Source organism: Pezoporus wallicus, unplaced genomic scaffold (genome assembly GCF_028554395.1).
Source record: "Pezoporus wallicus isolate ANWC-B61680 ecotype Strahan unplaced genomic scaffold, APGP_CSIRO_Pwel_v1 contig_5922, whole genome shotgun sequence".
NCBI lineage: Eukaryota > Metazoa > Chordata > Aves > Psittaciformes > Psittacidae > Pezoporus > Pezoporus wallicus.
In genome coordinates, this window is record NW_026637228.1 from 2,440,562 (window position 1) to 2,460,764 (window position 20,203).

At 39.8% G+C, this 20,203-nt stretch overlaps 1 protein-coding gene across 15 annotated transcripts in view; it reads right to left on the reverse strand.

Moving 5' to 3' along the window:
- ZBTB20 (zinc finger and BTB domain containing 20) overlaps positions 1-20,203 on the reverse strand; it is a 452,154-nt gene that overhangs the window by 28,358 nt on the left and 403,593 nt on the right. For 14 of the 15 annotated variants that reach the window (XM_057404358.1, XM_057404354.1, XM_057404359.1 and 11 more), the window contains one exon: positions 4,320-4,416. The gene's annotated coding sequence lies outside the window, so the exon portion shown is untranslated. Of the gene's footprint in view, positions 1-3,037; positions 3,896-4,319; positions 4,417-20,203 lie in introns of those variants that run through there. The other variant, XM_057404363.1, reaches the window with a different exon arrangement.

Here is a 20,203-nt window from a genome sequence, read left to right on the forward strand (position 1 = left end):
AGGCAGTGACACCAATGAAGCTTTGCACAGCACTCCCTGCTTCTTCCCTTCCAAACCTGTTTGTTTTATAGTTTGCTTTTAAGGCTGACACTATGTTATCAAGATGCTCTTGTGTCATCACTTTTCTTCATCAGAGCCCTGCAGTTTGGTGACTTGTGCTCAATAGCATGGAAAGAGAAGCAATGGTGTTGACTGGCACTAGAGGCGATACCTCTCCACAGCAGTTCATTTCTCTTACACTGTTCACACATGGCCTGCATCTCAGTACCACCTTAGAAGAATGCAGGCTTCCACATGAGGAAGGCTGAGTAAGGGAAACAGCCAAGTCAGCTAAGGATCTGAAGAAAGCTTTTCAGAAAAGAAAAATCCTGCAGACACTGTAATCAAAACTATCTACAAAGAAACACAAACAAAGTTCTTCTCCAGTCTGCAATATCCAACTGCTGCTGCCAGCAAAGGACAACAGGCAAAGCTGGAAAAATCCTGCTGTTGCTGTGAGTATATTGCTATCCTTTTATTCTAACTTATGGCCCACATAGAAAGCTCCTATTGCTATGATCTTCACCTATATATTCTAATTAAATATTCTACATTCACTTACATAGTCCACTTCTATTGCTACCTTATTGCTAAAGTCTTCACAGGCAGAGCTGTTAAACGCTGATCAGGTTGTGGCATCTCCATCCTTGGAGATTTTCAAAACTTAATTGAACAAGGCCCTTAGTAACCTAATCCAACTTGGAAGTCAGCCCTGCTCTGAGTAGGGAATTGGACTAGAGATCTCCAGAGGACCCTTCCAATCTATTTTTTTTCTGATTGCACACTTCTTCTATGAACACTTCCATCAGCAAGCTCTCTAGTATATCTCCATGTTACAGAAAGTAAAATGGCATGCTACCTGTGGAAAAGTATGATCTGTCATAGCTGCATCAAAGAGCCTGAAAGCACAGGGGTAAGAGTGAGAACGAAACAACTAATAAATATTTTTTGTGGAACCTTCCCAAACTATACGTGTTTATGTACCATCCCTGGACTTCAGTGATTGGCAGCCCTGTGTGATTATTTCAGTAGTAAGGGTCTGTCTACCTTGCTACTTTAGTTCATGTCCTTATGTTCTGGATGGACTAATCCTGGAAAGAAGTAGTTTGCTATTTAGTTGTTAGTAAGGGCAACAGAAATTGCAACTTAATTTGCAAAAGACTCGGGCATATGCCCTTGGAGCAAGAGGCTCCATTCTGATCTCCAGTTACCTCTAAGCTCCTTCCCTGCACACATCTCTGGTGCATTACAGGTCCTTTCAAAAACTGCATTCTTAAAATTATCAGAGGGCCATCATCATCTTTATTTCTCGAGAAGGACAGCAGAAGGCCAATATAGCAAAGAGATGGCACTTCTGTATACAGACGTGATGCACAGACTCCCAGAAGTTGGGGACAGAAAAGATGCTGACTTTTCTAAGCTAATTTGAGTCTTGCAGAACACCTGCAGAATTCATGTTTGCTACTGATTTATCCAGTCCATTTCTAAACAGTCTATCTTCTCTCTTCCAGGATTCCTGTCTATTTATTGCAGGGTTTTATTTTCCATTATGTTCATTTACACCACTTAAAATATTTTCTCTTCTTTCTCAGTTGTATGCTCACGCTAACTGCATTCACTGTCATCCCTGAACTGAACTGTGCCTATCAGCACTTTCCAGCTCATGTGTAAAGAAAGACGTACCATCACTGGCATCTTTTTATTCCTGTTTTCTGTCAATATTTTATTGCATTGAGGCATTCCCTCATTTCCATGCTCCTTAACACTACACAATTATACAACAAGGTCTCAAATGGTAGACAACCTGAAATGCTGCAGTGACTGCCATGATCTGGGCACTGGCTGCAAAACAGAACTGGCTCCTTCCTGTTTACTTTGAAGGCAGAACAGATAAAATGGTGGATGTCCTAACCTCAAAGCTAACTAGAAACTAATTACTACCTCTGCGCTTTGGAATGCCCTGCTACATTTACCCCTTCTTGCTTCCATTCTTGCATACATCCTTATCTCCACTTGATCTCCACACGATTTCTTTGCGTGTATCTCTCTCGCAACCATTACTTGGGTTTGGAATGCATTTCCCCTTGATGTTCTTACAGCGGGGCTGCCAAACCAGGTCTCTGTCAAAAACAGGCAGTGTATTTCTCACACAGCAGCTATAACTGATGCTTGAACCTTTCCTTACACAGGGAACAGCTCTCTGTCCTGCAGAGACACCAGGTTAGCAATGAACAAATTAGCTCAGGTATAGGAACCAGCATAGCTGCGCAGAACCCACAGTAGCATCCTGGCTCTCAGGGGAAGCTATGATAATGTGACTGTATGAGAATAATAGTACATAATGAACAATAATGAGGCAGTTTTCAGCCTCTGAATACAGGGAGGGCTGGGTCACCAACCAGACCTTTGTTCACTGCATATTAAAGAGCATGGAGGGAACATGCCACAGGGCTGCTGATGTTGTTACAAGTGCTGCTGCTGGCTGATTCTGCCCACCCATGTTCCAGGCATTATTTCCCCTCTTCACAGATATGGCATCACCTTTTAGTAAATGCCCTCAGGTCAGAGATGCCTGTAGTGCCCAAGCACTGCACTTAACTCAGTGGTGTACAGATCATCTGTAACCCTAGTAATTCATAGAGACTGTACGTAATTAAAAACAAAACAGACCTCTGCTTTTTTTTCAGATCCTAAAAACATAAGAGTGTAGAAATAATTCATGTTCGATTGTAAGTGGTACTTTTCCCGAGTGTTCTGCTGCACATCCTTCCTCTGCCTGTGTGCGACTAACACAGCTCCTGATATCAGTGCTTATCACTGCCAGTGTTGTGTCTCTTCCAGACATGACATTGACAATACATATTTAAAAACTGACAAAGTGAAAGAGATAGTATAATCACTGAATATTTATATATATATATTTATATATATATATATATATAAAAGAAAAAGACCCAAAGAACAGTAAAAAGCAGTGAAATCTGCCCAGAGACCTCACCTCAAAATTCAGGGTACCATGAATACCAGAGCTGAGGGTGAAGCTTCCCAAGACAAGCTTGCTTTAAACCACCTGAGCCATCACAGTTTTCCTGTCAGAAGTGTTGCTTCAGTAGTTAGAAGTCCTGCACAGGCTGACTTCCTGAATATTCACACAGCTTCTCTGATGATTTTGCAACCACATTGATCTTCATGCTGTTACAGCCACATGACTGGCAGTTTGTTTAAAATCTCTGATTGCAAGTTTATGTCATACAATGGAAAACACAAACTCCTGAAAACATCACCATAAAATGTAATATGAAAGAGAAATCCCAGCAGAACGCTGCACAGCAAGAATGGGAGGCACAGAGAACTGACAAGAGAGGCCTGATGTTCTAGTGCAATAAAAGCCTCGGAAATTTAATCAACACAGAAAAGTAAAATAAACTCAAAAATCCCTTACAGGAGACTGATTAACACAATTAAATTAAACTCAGAGATTAAGTTAAACTAAGATTTAAATTTGCTGTGTCTGTTTCAAGCCTGAAGTGGGGTTTATGTGCCCCCAAATTTGTCCATTTTTTTCCATCTAAACCACAAGTCCATGAAAGTTAAGCCCCACTACAAAACTTGCCCGACTTACAACCTCAGAGCATCTTGACTACAGCAACACTGTGACAGTACTGGCAAGCACTGAGAATTGATCATACGAAATCAAAACTATGAGATCTACAGGGGAAAAGTGCAAATAGCACACAGTTGATCATTTCAGAGAATAATAAAGCACAACACAAAGTCAAAATTCTCTCAGGCAACTTTACCTATGCAATCCAGCCAAATCTACCAAATTGTAATGGCCTTAAATCATAAATGACTCAAGGCCTTCAAGGAGCTGCATTAAAGCCAATCTGTATTACATGAAACACCAACAAGAGGAAAAGTGTCTCATTAAAAAGGAATAAGAATAAAAAAGAAGATAAAACATTCTGAAGACAAATATGGATGAACCAACTAGAAAAGCACAAAGCAGAGCAGTAAGCAGGGAGAGCCTGCCAACCTAAAAGATACAAGCAGATCAAATCAGCCATTGCTGAACTATGCTGTGAGGCTGACTTAAATATTTAACAGTTTTTTATTGACATATTTTTTGCCCACATATTTCCTTGTGAATTTCAAAAGCAAAACTTAGCTTACCCTCATGAGTAATGCTCACAGGTGCTGCAGTTCATTTTTGTTTTTTAAAGTTGTCTTTTTTTTTGCTTGAAACAAGAAGTCTTTTATAAGAGATAAAATATACTTACAGTGGTTTCCAAATGGTATCACTCTTCAGGTAAATTACTCCAAGCCTTGGACCTAGTGCAGACGTTCATTGGGGCAGGGAACAGAGAAAGGCTGTGTCTGTACCAAAAAGAACCAAAAGGAAAGGTCAGGGTGTTATGAACCATTAGCTATATGCTTAGTTTTAGCTTATATGTAACTAACTGCAGCTGCAGACAAACAATAGCAAGTCAAGATAACAGGAACTGAAAATCCTGAGAAGTGTGAAAACTACAAGTAAGGGCAACCAAACATATCGAAAAAACCAGTTCAAACCAGGTTATTCTTAAGGAATGAGCAACTTGTGACTTCTGGCAAGGTGAACAGAACCAGTGAACAGCAGGAGACCCTTGGAGACCACCAGAAGACACTTGTCACAAGGGGAAGGACTATGGTAATGAGATTGGGGAAATCTTTTACTACATCTAGGTTTTCCAGGAAAAAGAATAAATATGTATGTTTAAGCTGTACATAAATATATGCCTCATGCTGCGCTCAGAGGACACGATCGGAGGAGCGATCCCCCATGACCCCAGCACTGAAATAAAGGAACTGTCTGCTTCTTAACACTTAAAATTATGTGTTGAGAGGTTTCTTTATTGCTGTTTTGGGCAACAAGGGGGAAATAATAATTATTTACGAAGAGCATGAAAACTTGCTGCAATGCTAACTGGCATTCTCTGCTGTCAGTACAGCTGGCAGCAGCCTGGTAGCGCCAAATTCTTCCTGCTTCAATCCCTCCAGCCCTGGCTGCAAACCACAACAGTCAGTTCCCAGTTAGCCCACCCTGCCCATCCAACATATTCTGGTGAAGTGAAGAGAGAAGGAAGATTAGCCAACAAAGTACTATCAGTAGAATTCATTCTGGGAAGTTGCTCACTCTAATGGCATGAGCATGGAGCAGTGACGGTGAGCTAGCACAAACTTGGCATTAAAGTGCATCTCGTCAGAACAAGGCTAGTCCTGTTCAGAGCAGCAACAAACACTTCCTCGGGACTGAAAGGCAGGAAAAGGAAAGAAAAATCCTCTTTCTCTTCTTTTGCTGTCTCTACATCACAAAAACAATTGCCCATATCAAAGCAGGGGCCCCACTTACTCCCATGAACCTCTAGGTCTACTGTGGTGAGAGACTAGAGAAATCACTTCTAGTCAGCCTTTCAGGAAAGATTCAGCCCAGCAACAGTTTTATGCCTGAAATCTCCTGAGCTAAAGAGGGAGTTGGACTCAGTAGACTAACACAGAAAGGGATCCAAAGAAAAACCTCAGCTGCAATATTTATTAGAGGGTGATTTCACCACCCAGACCTAAGTTTTTGGAAGTATTTACATTTTTGGGGGATTTGAATCCCTTTCTAGACTAACATAACTCCTCCTCTGCTAGCTTCTTATGATCTTTGGGTGGCTCACTGTGGATGTTGGAAGTACGTCTGAAGTTAACATCCAGGGATAGAATTAAATCCTGCTCACTTCACCTATGCAAAGAACTCCTGGGACATCAGCATATTCAGTCCTACCCACAGTGAAGCCAATGGTGCTATTTCCATGAATAAATGATTCTGCCTTGTCTGATCAGACAAGAAAAGCAAATATTTGCTTTATCAAAGAAATCAAGAAGGTGAACGAAAAATGATAAGAGATGTAATTGTTATTTCACAGGTAGTTAATGTCACTGTGCAAGTTAGAATTTATGTCTGTAAATGCAACACAATAAAAAAACCCCACTGTTTGTGCAGCGGGAACACTGGAATGAGTGCCAGCAGACACAATGAAGGATTTTAGATGATACTGTAATAAAGTACTTGACAAAATATACATTCAGTTTTATGTTCAATTTATACATTTTGTAATGATGACGTTTATCAGAGACTGGGATATATGCTACATACTGATTTCAAAAGGCTACGTGAAATCCGGCAGCTGTACTTCACAGGGGCTCAAGCAAACATTTTATTTCATTCCAGTTTCTGTAGGTTCTCTCCTCTTGGAGTCTGCTTTGAATTGCAAATTGAGCAAATTCAAGCACACACACACAAAAATCTTCAACTTAGCCTGAACCTCTAAGTTTCACCAGGGCTTGGGAGATATACTATATGCCAGCACCAGGTTAGCTCAAAAAAAATCACATAAAAGAGTAACACCTTTGACCATTGCCAAGGGTTGAATTTCAAAGGTGCAACAATGCCTGAAGATTCTGTGGATTTAAGTCCTCTCTAACACTCAGCATGGCTTACTTTCAAGCTCTCCTTCCCACTTTCCTGTATACACCCACCTAGTCTGTGAATGCTGACCTTACTTCTTATATCCACTTTGCACATATCAGTCTGTCTTTTATCTGTCTGTTGCTCATCTTTTGAAGGCATAAATCCCATGTGAACTTAAAGACTGCCCAGTACTTCAGTTAACATGAATTTTTAACTTGTACTAGAAGCAGAAAAATCACAAGATCAGGTCTTTAGTCTTTACTTCTCCTCACTTCACTCCTAATTTCACACAAGAGATGCCTAAGAACTGCATGTACTAATCCTGCATATTTTGCCACCTCTCTTTTTATGTCATTATTGCTCTTCCAATCTCCAGGATCCCAATCCAAGTGGCTCTCTCTTGTAGCACTGCCTAGCACTCAATCTGCCTTCACATCAAGGGTCAGGCAGACAAGTTGTTAGAGATGGGCTGTTCAAAGTCCTCTACAAAATCTGGGCACTAAAATCTCTGTGAAAGGCAACACTTAAAATATCTTAAGTTTTCTCCATCATTTTTGCTATGGCCTGAGAAGATAGATATATCTTTTCCTCCAGTGTGACGAGCATAAAGCACCGAGATCATCAGCAGTTGATAGGTACATTTTAAGTATATAAAATCAACAAAGCTAATGGTGCTTCAGAAGACATGAGGAGTGCAACAGAGAAAGAAACACCCCAAAATTTTCCTAAAAGTCTTACACTATCTTGAGAAAAAATGGAGGAAAAGGATTTTTGACCATGAGAAGACTGGCAAAAAAGACAGACAAGCAGGACAAGAGGGGAATGGGATGCATGACATTGGGTTAAGTAACTTCTCACCTCTACATGGGCTCCTTTATCCAGAAAAGGAAAGCATTCCATGTCTGCTCCATGAGGTACTGTGTGCTTAATTAAGATTTTGGAGGATAAGTTTTCTTCATGAATGCATTCTAGAAATGCAGACTCTTATTACTTAAATATTTCCACTAATGATAGTAACTTGGGCATTTTATATATGCTTACTTTTATTCCTTCTTTCTCTTCCCAAGCTTCATCTGGTAATTTGGAAGGTGTAAGAAGCCTTAATTGTATTACTGGTTTTTATTAGGGAGGGTCCATTTTATGATAGCAGTGATGTACTACAGATTGTGATTTAAGACGTACACTTTAGGTCAATTCTATACTGGCATCAGTGGAGTTGCAGTGGGCATTAAGTCAGGAAAAAATGTGGTACTTTACATAATAATGCTGATGATTAATGGCCTCGTGAACCATAACTCCATATTCTGAGGCAATGATCCTCCTTCTTCTCCTTCCTGATATTTGTGTCTTTACCCTTTCATCTCTTGTTAGTTACCTTTCTAGAGCTGTTCATTAATCATCACCATTGATCTGATGTTGTCTGTCATGTCATATTACTTAAAACACACATAAGCAAGCATTGGCCTGATTCTGCTCTTCACACAACACACCATCACAATATTCCCTTTAGAGATGACTTAAATATTATAAACATCAATTTCCTGCTGGTGCTTGGTCCTGAAGTTTGCTTTTTCCATGTTGGTACCCCACAGGACATTTCTATCTTTAGCCCTGGCTGCACTGCTTTCTGCTCAGAGACACCACCAAACACCTTCAGTATTCCCAGTTTGTTAAAGGCACTCATATACCTGACCTGCAAGAGACAATCAAGGAATAGCTCTTTCTCTTTGCCTTAGACCTAGTACCACAGTCTGCTGTTACTTTGTCTTAGTGAGTCCTGATCAAGGGGACTCATTTTCTTAGTTAATTGCTATTTGTTTTATCCCTACAATACTCTTTCCCCCAATATCTTCAGAAGTCTGCTTCCTTCTGCCTTTTTTGTGATCCCTAGTAATGAAAAAATTAAAAGATGAGCTTCTTGTGAGCTTATTTCTGATTATTCTTATTTGCTGTGCTGGCACAGTGCTGTCTATCATGAGGCAATGGAAAGTAAGAACTTGTTAGTGCCACAGAAGTTAGCATGCCTCATCTTAATCCACATATTGTACAGGTCTCTTGAGTAAGGTGGGGTCATTTTTAATTGACGCTTTTCACAGCCATGATACATTTTCAGACTGAGCTGTCTAGGCTAAATGCAATTCTTTTTTGGTCACTTTTTCTCTCTGTGAATAGCATTTTAGGTGAAATTCTTAAAACAGCAACAAGATGAGAACAGCAGTGTTAGCCATCAACAAATGTGATTCGAGACATTCTATCAGAAGGCCATAGCATGAATTTTTCACATCAGTCAGGGTTTCATCTAGGAGAGGAAACTGCTCATTTCTATATTCTACTGGGAACACTGTATGTGCACTATCAGTAATTGGGCCTGAAGTTCAGAAATTAATTTGTTAATGGATTGGACATTTGCAGAAAGATTGTTTAAAGAGGCGGGACTGCTCTAGCCTGGTAGAGGCCAATTTTGCACAAGGACATACATATATAGGTGCTGCCTATTTCCATTAATGAAGATCTCCTCATGCTTAGTGTGTTGGGTGTATGAACCCTACACTTGCAGAGAAACAGGTTAGATGGTGCCCAAGCAGACCAGATGTCTCTGCTGCAAGGTAAAGCAATGTTAGGTAATGTTAAGCATCTGTTCAGCTTTGCACACCTGACTTCAAATGGCGAAGATAACTGGTACCTGGAAGAAGCAACTGTAAGTTAGTAGTTGGTAGGCTCAATCAGAGCAGAAGCAGATAACAAAAAGCCCTAATATAACATTTAGCTAAATGAATACAAAGCTGTAATGAATAGAAAAGCTATGATGCCAGACTGAGCTGTGATAGTGTGTCAGACCATGAGTTATATTTTCACTTTTGGTGAAGAGAAGAAACAGTATTGTACATACAGATAGATATATACATACATGGTAACCATATATATACACATCTGTCTGCCTAGTTATATACACAATTATTATTTAAAAATTATGCTATTCTGACAAAATATTGCTGGGTATAACAACACAGAAATCTCTATATCCCTACTATGGAGTCTTCACAATCCTATCTGAATGTTGAATGAAACAACATACTTTTCAAAGCAATTCATTAAAGTGGGGTGTGACTGAAGCAAATACATAAAGTCATGATTTTATTGATGCTGGTGTCAAATATGGAGTATATCTTCTGTGCTCAGTAGAACTGCACCTACATAAGCTTTCCAGTGAACAGACTGATTTGTGGGTAGTGCTTGTATACTGCTGGAGTTGTTGAGTCTTGAGTGCTAGTTTCCTACAGATACTTAGTATTAATAGAAGCAGTTTGAGAGTATAAACAGCCTCAGGCATTCATGTGCTGATGCTGCAGGTTACAAGGCAACAGCATTATGGTATGAAACTCAAAAGGTTCATTGGAGGGGAACAAGGTAAAACGCTAAAGTTTTGAAGCCATGAACACTGAAGATGGTCAGAGTGTTGCCTTGTTACTAAGAAGTTGACAACTGGACAATATGACACTTCCTTGCTACCTAAAGCAAGGTTTTCACTAAACCAAAGTTATAGTTGTGCTGCAATTACTACCCATGTTTCTGCAACTGAAATATGAGTTGCCATCACTGCAATCACCAGAGACGAAGAAAATGTGTAGAAATTAAATTGCTACAGTAATATATCTGCCTAAGCTACTGCTTTGGCTAGATGAGCCAGATTAGCTCATGACAGATGAGCTTCATGAACATTTCATTGCCAAGGAACCCTGTCAAAATATTGGTGATTTCTCCGAATCTGTTCAACATCATGGAGATGTCAAACGAAATCTGAAAGGACATTATTTTTCAGGAAGAACAAAAACAATGAAAGCATATGAAGAGAATGAGCTGAGTCTTTTCCTCCTCCGCTACACATTGCTTTGGTTTCATTGAATGCTGTCCTCGCCAGTACTTTGGCATAAACCCTGAAACCCTTAGTCCCATAGATGTTGTTGAATTGAAGAAAGTACCACACATCCTCAAGGAACAGACCTCCATGTTTCAGCAACCAGGTTTGTAAACTGATAACATATTTGCACCTAGGTTCAGGTACTGTATGATCTCAATACATAACACAATTTAATGAAGATTTACATTGTTGGTACTGGTTCTGTCATACACCCCTCCCTCCTGGTCACAATGGTACAGCACTTGATGCATCTATGTCTGGCTACCAGATTTGCAGTTCTTATGCTGAAAGCTGATCTTAATCAGAAGTCTGAAGTATATTGTCATACATCATAGAATCATAGAATCAACTAGGTTGGAAAAGACCTTTAAGATCATCAAGTCTGGAAGATGTTACAAAATGATAACTTCATGGGAGTTATGAATTCCTATTTCCTTCGTGGCTTGCCACTTGCAGAAACTACGAGATAATGTTTATGTTCATTTAATTCCACATAGGACAATGGAATACCACCAACTATACATTTCAATGGACTTCAACCATTTACTCAAGGTTAACTAGGAAGTGAAACTTTCACTAGTACATATGTTTCTCTCAAGCACCAAGAGCCAGGTTATCCAACAAATAAACAGAAAAATTGAACAACCTCCGCCCCCCAAAAGACTTGGCATCATCTTGATGGAATTCCTCCCTCTCACTGAACATTCATTAAGTGACTTGTTTTACAGTGAGATGAAGAAACTTGCAGGATTTTTGCCTGCCTTTACTAGAGGAAGATTTACATTAAAAAATCATGTTTATGTGCATTCTGAGGGCAGGTCTGAGACAAGGAATCTTTTCTGTAAGTTTTAAGATTCATAACAACACTGCCCGAATGCTGAGCTAAACAATCATGCTACTGACAGTCAGGTAAAACACTCAAATGATTTTGAATATTTTTGTTTTGTTTTGTTTTGGATGACTGTCTTCTGTCTCTGAAGATTTCCCTTGCAAGTCAATCATTAAAGAGTCAGTAACCAACACAATGAAAAGACTAGGTAAAAAGCATCACGAACATGTTTTCCCATATCATTCTTCCCATGTGCTTGCTGCCTCTGGCCTCAAACTGTACAAATGAAAGCTTGTTTGATTATGTCAAAAACTATATATAAAATATCACACAGGACCCACAGAGAAACAAAGTCACTCTGGGCTTTGGTTACTTTATCCATTGAGGAATAACTGACTACAGCCTTGGAGTACGTAGAACTGATCAAAGCATTTGCTTCCTCACAAGCAAAGAGAAACCCACGGTAGATTTCCTGTTTCATGCTTCAGTGCCAAACCACAATGAAAAAAGTTCTAGATGAGTATGTGAATTATTCTAAGACATTGTTCAATCAAATCTGATGGTTATGCACATTTGTGAAACTCGTCATTTGAAATGTCAAGTTACTGACAGCAATGTGTCCTGAGCTGTGATGTATATTTGTGATAATTATTTGCTTTTCTAAAGTTATGTATCATCTTCATCAAAACAGGATTTTTCTTAAGTGTTCCTGAAGTGTAGAGATGTGAGTGCCAGCTGTGTTATTCAGATCTGGGTTTTAAATACCCTGTGCCAAGAAAGCACAGAGTCACGATATGACTACAATGCTGTTTTTAAGGCACTTTGAGTTATTTTTCACTTTTCTCCTAAAACTGTATTCAGTGTGGCTGATGGAGAATGACTACTGACATTAATAGCAGCTGAAGTGATTTCTACTCTGTACGGTAAATACAGCATGATGTATTAATGAAAATAACATAACAGTAATTGTTGTTATTCTAACTCCAGAATTAGCAAATGATAAACTCTTGGAATTTATTAGAATTCCGCATTCAGCTCTCTTCTGTGGCTCTTTCAGACTATTTCTCTTGTTGTTACAGAACTTTCTTGAATGAAACTGAAGGCAGTTGGCTCTGTTGTTGTTCGTAAGTTCTGCTAATGTAGGAGGGCTGTCTCCTGAATGCTAAAAAGACCATTTCCAAATCTTCAGCATCTTCTTCCTTGACAGCAGAAATTACTACGCAGAACGGTTTAGATGATGCTGAAATGAAATTTTAGAGGAGATTCTCAGTCTTCAAAGAGGAGACAGGTAGGGAATGGCAGTGACTTGAGGGGACCACATAGCAACCTCCCTGCCTTTTATTTCTGGAAGGTGACACTCTGTAAGTAAGCACCCTACTGGTATTCACTTTGGTATTCTGAACATAACCCTGTTTTCCATCAGGAAAGAAAATCTGTGAGAAAAATCTGTGAGGAAAAGATTGGATCTTTGATTGTAGACAATCTGGCAGCTACCTTATCCCAACAGATAAGAAAATGGCACAGTTGAACAAACCCATGAAGATATTCTGATATGTGGGAGATACTCTGATCTCTGCCACAACCAGCAAGAAGTACCATAGGAGATGGATCAGGAATCTTAGCTGCAGGGGAGCTCAGACCTATGCTAGTTCAATCAGATTTCAAAATTTGTTCTAATGAAGAGTGCTGGCAGAAGTTCAAAGTTACTCCAGGTCTCGACTCTCCCTCCACATTACTATAAAAATGACTATAGAAGTGTTAACTGCAGAGAAGCCAAAAGTTGTTTTGGTTCCAGGCTTTCCCAGCAGGAGTAACTGAGAAAACAGAGTAGGTGTGCTCGTTCTGCTCACAGCAACCCCAGCCTCCTGTGGAACACCAGAGACGCGAAGTGTGTGCAGCTCTGTCTCTTCTTGCAGCTCCTGCAGCCTCAGCCGCTCCCTGCAAACACCACTGATACAGATGCACTGGCTCAGTAACTCCAGAAGTCTTTGGAATTAGCATCAACCTACACTGCTGATAACCCGGTGGCTGTTTGAGAGGCAGGAGGTATCAGGAGAATGGCTGTGTTCAGCCAGCATTGATTTCTTCAGCCTTTTGTCTGTGTCTGCTTTCTGTCTCGCTTGGAGGTGGTTACTGTTACTACAAGTAGCATGAATCATGTCTCTGTTAAAAAACAGAGCTTCAATTGTCTTACATAACCCCTGGTAACTGCATGTCTAATAATAGCAAGCCATTTCCAGGTAGGGAATCTGTCTGTGTTCCAGACCCAGAAACATCCACATGCACACACACATATTCGTATTACTTTCTGCACTTCAGTTCTGGGAAGGAGTGAGCTTTAACATGCAATATGACAGTTCTGAGCTGCAGGACCTGGCAGCTATTATTTTAAAATGCCATTTTTCACTTGTTGCCTTGAGAAGCCAGGCTGGAACACGCAATTTGCTTCACAGACTAAGCAGCAAGAGGAAGCAAAAAGAAAACCCAACAGCACCATTTGGTTTTGACAGAGAATTGAACTCCAAGGGCCATGGTTGGACCCTGACATGAAAGCTTGTCTCTTTCTAGATATGAACTCTCCTTCGACCTCTTAAAGAAGGCCCACATTTTGATAAACTTCTCATAGTTCTGACAAAACCTTATTTTTCCCACCCCCCAGTTTTCCCCTTGGAAAAGTAAAGGACAACATTCAACTCCCTCATTACTGTAAGGCTAACAGATAAAGCTGCAAATCAATAATGAGGTCTTCAAGTGAACCTGAACCTTCTTTATAAACTGAAAATACTAGTCAAATTGTAAGCTATGAATGGTCAACAGAAAGGAGTTTCTGAAGATGACTATGGTGTTGGAAATTCAACTGTCATTCAGTAGGAGGTCAAGGAAGAAATCCTTGCTGGTAATGTTGCTGCCATTCTGAGCGACATCAAACTGCCTGTCCTTTTGCCAAATGAGATGAAATTGTGCTGCAGAGAAACATGCTATCAGGTCCATCAGCTTTAGTATCCGGATTTGGTTAATAACAGACACAAGGCTCTTCAAAGGGAGAGAATCAGAGAATCACAGAATATCCCAACTTGGAAGGGATACATAAGGATCATTGAATCCAACTCCCTGCTTCTTGCATGACTACCTAAACCAAAATCATATGACTAAGAGCATTGTCCAGATGCTTCCTGAACTCTGACAGGCTTGGCGCTGTGAGCACTTCCCTGGGGAACCTGTTTGCAGAGTAGTTCTAGACTGTTTCACAAGGTTTACCAAAGAAATAGTTCCTTCCAACCTCTCTTAACATCAGTCGGCGTACCTAGGCATCTAAACTTGAATTATACGCTATTACCAACATAAGAGCCAGACTACAGCCATTCCAAACTTCTATATTCTCTTGGTTAAAGAGATGGATTGAAACCAGTGATTTGGAAAGTCAATCTGACTTCTGGATTTGTTCAGCTTTGAGAGTTCAGTTTAGGTTCATCTCTTCACATTGTGGGAATGTAATAAACAGTTAAAAACTTAGCTGATGACATGATAAAAAAATGTTCCTCTTCAGTTTTTATTTCTGTATCTATTATCTTCCTCAACTCACATAATCTTTCTTGAAAGTTTGTTGGAAGTACTTGTAAACAGTAAAGCTTAGTGGATCAGATGTCAGACTCCGGTTCTATGTCTACTCATACATTATAACCAGGAAGGATCTTTGGAGGAATCCTTATTTGCCTGTTTCTCAGGATCTACAGGCAGTAACTGACAATTTGATATTGTTATTATGGGATCGAGAGTCTTACTTATTATGAGTCCCCGGATCCACAAATCACCTTATGGTAAAGTCAGAATCAAACTAAACCTAAATTGTGTTTGAACTCACAAAGTGACTGGTCTAGCCAGCAATTGCAGACCAGCTTTCCTGATGCCCTCCCACTAAGTTAGCCTATAATACTCAGACAGATTCCTGTGGGTGCTATAGGGAAAAAAACGGACTGCTGGTTTTATTTGTTATCAAATAAGGGCCTATGGCTCAGCAGCAATAAGCCTACTGTGAAAAGTCCAAAGACTCAAGCAAGTGAAAAAAAACAAATCAAACAACAAACTGTAGTTTATCAGTATCATGCAGTCATGAGCTGAGACTGTTACTGCTCTAGGGTAAGAAGTTCTTACCTTTTCTGTAGGAAATCAAATTAATTTGCCTTTGCTATCTAGTAATCCCCTTGTCAAGCAATAAGAAATTCAGATATCGGCCGCTCTGTGTTACAACATACTACTCAGAAAGTTGAATGTGAAGAATGAATGGAAACCACAGACCATGCACTACTTGCTGAACCTTCAACATTCCTGCTAGAAAAACAGTATTAATATTTTAGCTGCTGATCATAGTGCTATGTCCCAGATTCCAGCTAAGCATCTGAGAACACAATAGATCCTGTGCATTCAGGTTATTTTCATTAGGATCGAAACTCCTGGAGGAAACATTTTCACTGGGGTCCCAGTAAAGAGTTAAACAGAAGTTGGACTCAAGTTTACAAAGCCACGTGAACTGGCTTCAAGTAGACACGAAACATCTATGCATCTGGAAAATGGAGCTTGCAATTGACTTTTCTGTACCATCTGCTCTCAAGAACATTTTCTGCTTGGGAGTTGCATAAGCAATGAAAAAAAGCACACAAACAACTTCCTGTACCATGTTTTCGGTCACTTGTAATGACGCATTACAAAGCAAACCACCTAAATATGCACAACTGTGCCTCACTCCAGATGACAACATGTATTATATAAGAGCAATGCCTGACATGGAGACACTTATTTTAAGGTATCATGACACAAAGAGCACCCAAGGGGAAATATTCACTACATGTGAGAGTTGGGGGCAAGTGTCAGGGAGAGTTTTGCCTCCATCTCGACAGGCTAAGTGCAGTTCAGAAGACTGAAAAATCAGAAAGAGGATTTTTGTTGGTTTACAAAGTAAAATGACAGAACTTGTTGCTTCTCCTTCCATCAAGGGGAGTTTAACTTGTAATGAATGTAAAATTTTTGTCGTTATTTAATGTCACTTTAATGCATTTTAGATTCAAAATTATTCTTGTCCCAAAAGCTTTTAAAAATATCATTTGTTTAGACTCGCTTTGTTTGCCTGTTGGGAAGCCATGGCCTGATTTAATCTCTTATTGTGGCATAAATAAAACACTATCCACAGGAATTAGAACACTTTCACCAGAATAAAAATATCTACCTCTCCAAATGGGTCCCAAGCCTTTAAAACTGTACATATGTATGCGTTGGCCTCCTTTTCTTTCCAGTGACTGCACTAATGGACTTGAATGAAGACATATGGGAAAGCCCAGTACCCATACAAATGCAGGGAACTGCTGAAGATGAAAGGGAACTGAAACAGGGTGTATAGCTAAAGGAAGGTAGTTTGCCTCTACTTTGGTGGATTTTACACTGAAGTTGAAATGAGTTTCCCCACTAATGAACAGACTCAGGCTACCAGTTCACAACTCTTACCACGGGATCACTCTGCAGTACAGATCTGGTTTGGGCATGGGCACATGATCACATTGCTATCAAATTAACAAGAGTTTGTGTCACTGCAGATGATATATAATCTAGCCTGCAGTCAGAGTGGTGCAGACAGGTGATATCTGACCTGGCATAAAGCCTGCCATGTAAAGTTGTCCATTTATTCTGAAAACAGTCAAACCAGTATGTGAATCATCCTAGATCAATACTTTGTGTTATACTGCCACAGTGGGTTTGATAGTGTATTATGACCCAGATTCACTGTGCCATCAAACTACAGCTTCAGAAACTGCCCCACGGAAGCATGGACGCAACTAGTTCTACCAATCTACAGGGTAAATCTGGGGTTGCAAACAGCTCTAGGGAAGACAAACACAAAAAAAGGTGTAAGAATAAACAAGTTAACTTCCAAATCTGCACCTATTACTTCCCACTTAACACAACCAGATTTTCTTCCTACCTTCAAAACACAGCGGTTTTGTTGTTAATATGGGGTTTTCCTAGACAATGGACCCAGTAGTCTAGAATCTGCAGGACTAGATTAGTCTCAGGAGACTAGTCCATCTCAGCCTGTGGCAACAAAGTCTCAGGTTAATGAAACTTGTTTTAAGATTTCAGCTGAATTAAGCCAGTGCACAGTTCATACAGGTCACCTCTGCATGGGAAGGAACATCAATATGTTTTGTGTACCTGCAATTCATTAATAGCAAAACCTGGTTCATATCCTCTTTGCTACAGCATCCTTCCTCTACCTCCCCCTGCTGCCTGGCCCCCTTCCTGACTCTAATGCTTTACACCTCCAGCCATCAGAAGGACTCCATATGAAATGTTGTTTATAATTACGGTGGCAAGACTCCTCTGGTTTTTGTGGAAGTTACATCCTCATAAATGAGAGCAGAATTTGGCCCTCAGTCTTTTCCAAAGGAAGACTAACGATCAAATAATTTTCTCACATCTCTGTTTGCAGTTTCACAGTCTGGTTACATTGATTTGTGTCTCATAAGTAGACGTTTCCTTTGTTGGTTACAAATCAATGTTATAGACCTAGCCTGCCTGCACATTTTTCCCCTTCCCTCTCACTGTGTGAAAAACAAAGTGCAGCTTCAATTCTTCTTGCTTTATAAATGTAAACTTCCTTGATGAAGCATAAGAGAGAAAAGCAGATAAAATTCCAGCTCTCCCTCAAAAAAAAAAAAACAGGAAACGTCTGTGCTTAAATTTCTAATTACTGAGATGCTTTATGGGATGATAAACACCTTTATCATTTCAGCCCTGCCACAGTTTTGTTAACCTAGTTATAATCCTCTTCTTCACATATCGCAAGATTTCCCATAGCAGCCCACTGTGATATCACAGCTATGACTTCATGGCATGAGTAAGGGGAAGAAAGGCAAAGGTTTTCCTCTGCAGCAGGACTAAGCTGACACACAAATCTCCTGGAAAGGGTAGGAAAGAAAAGGGCTTGCAATTGCTGCCTGAGAGGCAATGAGCTTTTTGACTGAAGTGTGAAAATACAACAGTGAAGATAGATGGGTATTTTACTACAAATGGATACGCGTGATAATAGGAAAGAAGTAGTAAGAAACAGAGCCATCAATCAGAATTAATCACGTGAAAGAAGGTACAGGTGTAAATGTGGAACATCTCAGATTGATTTGCCTTTATTAAAAGAGAAGGAAAAAAAAAGTTTTTCAAAGAAGAGTAAAATGAGCCTCAACTCAATCTCATCAATTTTAATACTATGAAGAAGTTCAGTAAGCGACAGTTCCACCAAGCTGATGGAAGACTTGTGGCTGCCAAAATAAAAATAGAAATAAATTAGAGATGCCATCAATAAAAATAATAAGGTTTAAAGGATGTGAGATCAAAAAAGAAAAGTTCTACAAATACGAAACAAGGCTTGCTACACTGCCATCGCCGCCATCAAAGAGGATCCTCAGAAGTCAAAAGGGAATTTTATTTATTTTAAAGAACAGCACTTGCAATCAGGAAATCTGGGTCCTACTTACACCTGTTCTGGGGAACCCATGCTTGGCTTTGAGAAAGATACTTCAGTGCTCTGTGCTACAGCTTCTCTGTAAGGCCAGTCAAGATAATAACAGATCGACTTTACAGGCATTTTAAAAAGCTTAATTTGCGGGTGCCGAGAAAACACTGTAAAGTTTTTATGTAGAAACTGTTAGATGGAAGGAAAGACAAGAAGGAATTTAAAGATTTGGGGAAAACTTGAAAAAAAGATTCCACAACTCTCCTGGAAATCATAGGAAAAGAACAAGTAACTTCCTTTTTAGGATTTTATTTCCAAAGGAAGCTTAAAGCTTCCCAGCCACATGGGCAAAGAAGTTGCCCCGGCAAATAGTGTAAGAATCAGTGAGTAGGTGGTACCGGGGAGCCCTGGCTTTGCTGTGTGCTTGCACAGCCTCACTGCTGGGCCGCAACCTTGCCACTGTATGCATGCGCTTATTCCCAGGGAGACAGCACCCTGCTGCTGGACGCATGGGAAGAGAGCTGAGGAGAAATTATGACTCCTTGGATAGCTGTTAATTTGCCCAGACTCTTGCCAGCAGCAGTTCAGGCAAGAAAACGTAACTGTTGCTATAAGACTTTGGGGACCAACTATTCGGTCTCTCTATTCTACCAGTCTGTGACAACTACCTGCTTTGGTTGGGTTTAAAATGGGCCTGGCTTTCTAAAACTTTTGAGTATTGTAATAGGAGATTGTGTGGAATACCCTTGATAGATTAAATCCATAAACTAGGTTAGAAAGAAAGAAAAAGAGATACGAAGTAAGAACACTGAAATTAGGAGAATTATAAAAACAAAACAAAATTATTCTGATCTGATATAACTTTCCCAAACCATTTTATTTAGACATGAGTGACAAACATATCAAGGTGCCACGAGTCAGACGGGCAGAATCAAATCTGCTCACTGATGTTGTTTTGGTAGCATCCATCATACTCATAACTCTTGTCAGTAAGACTTAGTCCTAAAGAAAGAACACAAGAGATGAAAGTGCCCAAACTTAGGTTATTTTACTGATTAAGAATATAATCTGTTGAAAACCCCAAGCAGTGATACGTTACCAATTCAAAAGGACTACCACAAGCATATTCATCTATAGGACAGACAGAACTCAACATGCATTTCAACACAAATATATTTATAGCTACTTGTTTACGCATATGGTGCCTTCCACTGTATTCTGCATATTTTTCTTATCTTACACTATCAAAGTTAACAGACAATGGAAAGGTATCTATCTTATCTTATCCTTCAGGCTTCACAAAGACAAGAATTCTGTCTTTTCAATACCAAGCTGCAATTAGCCCAGAGGTCATGACACTGCAGTTAGCATGAAAGTCACAGTAGTGCAGCTACCCAGGGGGTTCCACGCTAAGAACTAAGC